Source organism: Propithecus coquereli, unplaced genomic scaffold (genome assembly GCF_000956105.1).
Source record: "Propithecus coquereli isolate 6110/MARCELLA unplaced genomic scaffold, Pcoq_1.0 Scaffold32, whole genome shotgun sequence".
In the NCBI taxonomy this organism is placed as follows: Eukaryota; Metazoa; Chordata; class Mammalia; order Primates; family Indriidae; genus Propithecus; species Propithecus coquereli.
In genome coordinates, this window is record NW_012148841.1 from 9199584 (window position 1) to 9205928 (window position 6345).

A 6345-nucleotide genomic window follows, 5' to 3' on the forward strand; every position below is an offset into this window, starting at 1 on the left:
GCCTGGCCCCTTATATGTTTTCTTACCTCTGGAAACAGTATGACTGCTTCCCATCTGAGTTTGCTCATGCTTTCGAGATTTACTACGCACCACAGTGCATTCTTTTCTTTCCTTGTCTTTCCCTTTCTCTTCATTTATTCCTGTCTAGATAATTCAAATGACAACCTCTTACTACAGTGGCAGCCTCTTTGGTGGGTGCTGTTGTGAAACAATACAGATCTTTTACCTTTTTTCTCAGAAAAGCTAGTGTCTTTTGTGGTCAAAAGAAAATTAGTAGCAGCTGAAAGTGGATTTTAATGACACAAAAACCTAACTGTTATTCAGCTTTCACTTTGAATCCTACCTCTCCTCTTCCATGAATTCCTAATAATTCATCAGCTAAATAATGTGGTTTCTACTAAAGATTCTGATATCTAATTCTCTGCCTGTGCAAGTTTATTGCCAGGGTGAAAAATGCTGTGTGTTTTTAGTGTAATTTTTAACAACAAGCGTAATAAAAATATAAAATAGTGTTTAAGATGTATCTAATAAGATTTGTCATCTTTTTTGAGAAATGGTTGGATAGAGAGATATGGATCAAATTTGGAAGTCTTCTCTCCTAGCCTTAAGTCATTATTTGAATAAGTATGAGCTGATTGGACAGGGGCAAGATCTATCTCTATTTTAAACTGTGATTCATATCTATTTATTTTTTTAAATTTTAACATGAAGAGTAATTTTTGAGATGGCAAAAAATTAGGAATTAGACATGTAACTTTTCAAATTGTGATGGTTGCCATCCTTGAAATGGTTGAATTTACAAAATAACCCACAAGTAGTGCATTGATTATTTCTGTCTGAGGCAAGACTCTAAGTCTGTAATTCTGATAGTTGCCGTTGGGAGGCAGTGCGTAAGGGTGGAAGCACAGTCTTATAGATTGAATCAGCAATGGAGGTAGCTGCCAGGTGTCGAAAGTGCCGTAACTATGGTAACGTGTACTCAGGATTCACTCCTAGGGTACGGAAATCCAGGTGTAGTTTACAGAATGATTTAATTCAAGTCCAGTTAGATGACAGAGGGCTTCTCCAGACTCAAATTGGTTCAATATCTGAGTTAGCCCTACGTATGGATTAGGTTTGCCCAATTAGTAAATTCAAATGTGTAGAAGAGCAATGAGTCAGGTAAAGATATAATTCCTTTGGGAGAAGACTACAGGAGCAAGATTAAAAGAAATAGAATACTTGGGCAGTCCCAGATTGGTGCCATCTGTCATATTAACTTCTGATGTGATAAATTATTACTTAATGTAATCCAGCCCTGGGTTCATGTGGGGGCACAAATCGTGTGACTGGGCAACTTACTTAACAGCTTTGAGCCTCATTCTTCTCTTTTGAAAAGTGGGGATATCAATTCCTATTTTAGAGAGCATTATATGTCATAATTAAATGATATATGTATACAACACTTAGCATGGGACTGGCTTACAGCAAGCAATGAATAAATGGAAGTGATTACTGCTGTTTCTGTATCAATGAGAAGAGTTTAGACACACTATTCTGTCGCCTTACCTCCTCTCCCTCTGCCTAATTCTGTCTTTTTTACCTGGTAAAATAACTTGTTTTAGAGAGACAATGCCTTCTGTTTTGATGCCCAGAATCCCGAAGTAGGGATTCTATTAGTAAAAGTCCAGCCTAATGAGCATTTTGGTGAACTAGCAAGAGTAAGGATTGATCAACAGGAGGTTAGTGTTTCTGGCAGGAGCACTTTGCCTACTCCACATCTCTAAGGTTGGTTTCAGTTACTAGGTAAGAAATTGCAGAGTGGCGGGAAGCTTTCACAGTGCTTAGTGCTAACAACAAGGGAAGAGATTTGGTTTCACACTGTTGCCACTTGAGCAGGGAGTCCACGGTTAGGATCGAAGCACTTGCTGCAGCCAGATCAGTCTTCATTAATCTTGTATGGCTCATTTCATTAATTCGCCAAGTGTTTGAGAGCCTACTGTGTGTAAGTGCATTTTTCTTTTTGTGTTGACAGCCTTACTAACGTTCTGATATAGAACAAATTTCAGCTTGCATCAGAATTACCTGGGGAGCCTGTTAAAACAGATTTCTCAGCCTCACCCTCAGAGTTTCTGATTCAGTAGATTCAGGGGAGGGCCTGAGAATTTGCATTTTGAATAAATTCCCTGATGAGTCTGATGCTGCTGGTCTAGGACCACACTTTGAGAACCGCTGAAGTAGACACCAGGAGCTCCTGCCATCTAGTGGACAAAGTGGGCACTGCACCGAGTAGGCACAATGGACTTGCTCAAGCTGTAAGTCCAGCAACCCAGACGAGGGATTTTTTTCTGTTAAAATGATTTGGAAACATTGACTGTCTACAACGTGTGAAATATACTCATCATCTCTTCTAGCTAAGTACTCGCTGCTTCTTTTAGACAGATCTCCATGGTACAAGAGTTTACCTGCCCTGAGAAAGATCAGCTCCAAGCGGGAGTCTGAGGCCCAGTGGACAGTAGAGTTGAGACCATCACTGACAGACATGTAGCTGAGCTCAGAAGGGACAAGTAGATATGGATTGTAAAGCAATTACAGGTTTCCTCTCACAGGCAGCCTTCCTTGATTTGCTCATTGATTTCCACCTGTGTTAATGTCTCCATGTATTGTCTCTCCTAGAACTATTTACATTTGGTAAAGGAGAGTATGGTTTAGTCCAGAGAAATAAAATAGAAATCGGTGGGGATTTTCTGGCTTTAGTGGCCCTTGGGAAAGAAAGACAGCAGGAGGCCCCCTGACACTGCCTGCCCCACCTGCTCGGGGGCAGGGCCCCGCTGCCTCAGCTGGCCTCCTCCTCCTGGAGCATGTGTCTGTGCCACCTGTGTAAAGGTAGGAGCACTGTGCTTGGCTGCAGATGTGGAGACTCCATTCTCCCACTAGGGCCATCCCCTCATTCTATGATCTAGAATAAGAGCGAGGGAGACACTATTATCATTGCCGTTTTTAGGTAGAGAAATGAATTATTGGTAGAGACAGGGCTGCAACCCTTACTCTGTGAGTCTTCCCGATCCCTTCCCTAATTCGTTCTGCTACCTCGAAGTATGCCTGCTGTAAAGTGGCAGAGAGAGGCAAAACGATACTTCACAACTTGTACAATTTTTTATGTAATTTCATTAGGAGTATCATTTATTAGCACAATAGTCCTTTACTCAGTATTCGAAGTTCAGAATATTTGCTTGGGATAAAATGCAGAACTCAGATGTACTTTCGAACCAATCCACAGTCAAAGTAAAATAATTGCAATGATTTAAATCACTTTGAATCATTAATGAGACTTAACATTAAGTCCAACTGAAATAAAATTTAATTTACAACGAAGAGAGTTTCCTAATTGTAGCATTTCCAGTCTTTCTGAAAAGATCTAATTCAGTTATTTAGAGGCTAATTATCAAGAGGATTATCTAAGGCTTTAGCTTCTCATCCTTTCCTCTAAGGCTGGCACGTTTGGAAGCATTTGACCATTAGCAGATCGTGGGAGAGTGAGCAGAGACATGGAAGAGGCCTCGGCTGTTGGTTACTTGGCTGTCCTGGAAACAGGGCAATGCAAGATGTGGGCAGGCCCTGGGGAATAAGGTTGAATTACTGGCTCATCAAGAGTTTTCCACAGTTGTTTCTTTTTTTTGTGTGTGTGTATTTCACACAGTCCTGATTTTATTCATTTTATTCATCTACAATAATTAAGATGTGCTTGCAACTGGTATAATTAAGAAATATACTGATGTAACATATGCTGTTTTTAATGCCTTTGTCTAGTTATTTTATTGGCTTACCTTATTCTGCATCTATTTCCTCCCCAGATTTGTCTTGTGTAAGCTATATGCCTTATCTTCTAGAACTTAATGCTTCTCAAAATAAGCCTACTACATTCTTCCCTTTTAAGCCACCCCAAAATCTCAAGGTAGACTTCATTAACACTATTTACAAATGGTAAGTGGTTTGCAAAGTGCATTCAATAAGCTAAATAGCACTAAAATAGAGGATTCAGAGAGAATAAGGTATGGGGCAAGTAGTGTAAGTGTCCGAAATGAAATAAAAAAGAAGACTGTATATATCCTTTATTTTGGAAAAGAGAGATGGTCTGCCAGCGGATAGCCTTTTTAGGAAGCTTTGTTCAAACCTAGTGTTCAAACTAAAGAACTTCCTTCTGTTCTTGTTCCTTCATTTGAATAGCAGTTATTATTGCATTTTTTGTTATAGCAGAATAATTTTATCTGAAAAATTTTATATCTGAGAAATCTGTAAAAATTCTCCTAGAGGCTCCAACTTTGCCCTTTTATTTATCCAACCTTTACCTTTTAAGAAAATAATGCTTCCAGATCTCCATTCTTGTTTCTGTGCACTTGCTTTTGCATTTCTGAAGCAAAAATAAACTACCTGTGAACTGTGGTGGCTGGAACAGTTTGCTGTGCCCTAGAGTGGTCCATCTCCTGCTATAATGTTGCCCACATCGCCTGTGGTTCTTGTGGAAGGAAATCCCCACCCACTGGGTCTGGGGTGGGGCCTGAGACTGTGATTTCTAAATACTCTCCAGGTGATGTCATTGCCACTGCACTATAATCATACTTAAGCAGAGAGGTCATAGAGAAGTAGTTCCCCAAATTTTCTGCATATTGGAAACTCCTGGGGGAGTTTTAAGTCCCACTGATGCCTGAATTCACTGCCAAGGTAAGTGGTCCAAGGTAAGTCCTGGGTTTTGGACGCTTTAAAAGACCCCCAGGTGGCTCTAATTTGCTGACAAATTTGGGAACCATTGCCACAGAACTTGTGATTAGAGTTCTTCTATTGGACTCAAATTTTTAAAAAATTTTAGTTGTTCATTTATTTTTTTAGAGGCAGGGGTCTCACCATGTTTCCCAGGCTGGATTCGAACACCGGGGTTCAAGTGAACCTCCTGCCTCAGCCTCCCGGGTAGCTGGGATTATAGGTGTGTGCCACCACACACGGTTAATTTTTTCTGTTTCTGTTTTTTGTAGAGACAGAGTCTCGCTCTTGCTCAGGCTGGTCTCAAACTTCTGACCTCAAATGATCCTCCTGCCTCGGCTCATTTAATATTTCTGAGCCTTGTACAACCAACGAGAGAGAGCATGCATTTCCTAGGCAGCAGGGACTTGTACGTGCACGTTTTCTGTATATGTTAGAATGCTTTTGCTCTTAGTAAGTAAAAAATGTTAATTTTGATTTGATGGGTACTTCCTTGAAGCTCTGGGTTCCAATGGGAGTCAGAGCAATATCATAAAACCTTTAAGGTCTCTCAACAAACCTAGTATCATAGGTAAATAGAGGGCATGGTATCAGCTATAGTTCTGACTGAGGTGTAGTTAGATAGCCATCATACTATGGCACAAGAATGAAAGATGTTGATGAAAAAGTATCAATTCTAAGTAATCCATATTTAGTTTATTTCTAGTCCATTATTACTATATAGAAGAAAAAAGTGGATGTTAAACTCCATTTACTCATGCTAAACTGACTTATTTCATAACATGCATTTTATAGCTGCCATTTATAATATATAAATTTGATGTTCTGATTTTTTATTTAACACTATTTTATTTGCCTATTTCTATTTCTTCACATGGTTTACAAATTGGTACTTTACTATGTCTTCTTGTTGCTATATTGTAATTAACCAGTTTTCTACTCTTGCCACTTGAGTTGTTTCTAAATTATTTTTTAGTATTTATTATGTAAAGTTTTTAGTATTTAAAGTATTTTAGTATTTATTGCATTGCTAAAATAATCTTAATAAATTTTGGGGGTGAAATCACTGTCTTAAAGATAAGAATAGTGCTTATTATATAATTGCTTGACAGTTTTCTAGAAAATGATTATAATGTGCCCAGCAAGTTATCAATGCAGTATTTCAAAAACTGGGAATTTTTGTAAAAAAAAAAAATTTGTTTATCTTTTGCCAGTAAGTGAATAACTAAACAAAATTATTTAACGTTTTTTAGTCTCATATTTTTGACTAGGAAGAAGAGATGTTGCTAAAAATGCTTTCCTCCAATAGTCAATTTTGAGAAAGTATGTAAAGTTGAAGAAGTATGGCCTGAGAGATGAATAAGAAAGACTTATTCTGGCACTTAGGGAATGACATGGGAAAATATATTGAGATAGGAATAGAAAAGGCACAGAAGAGGAAACAAGATATGCACATAAAGTAAGTGAATCCAGTTTACTGGGCATTAGAGAAAATGAAATGGTGGTAGGTAAGGGTGTAATTGAAGTAAATTCTAAAGAAAGATCAAGAAAGTTTAAAATAAATACTAAAAATGGAGAGAGAATCTACAAGAATTGAAACTGTTTAGA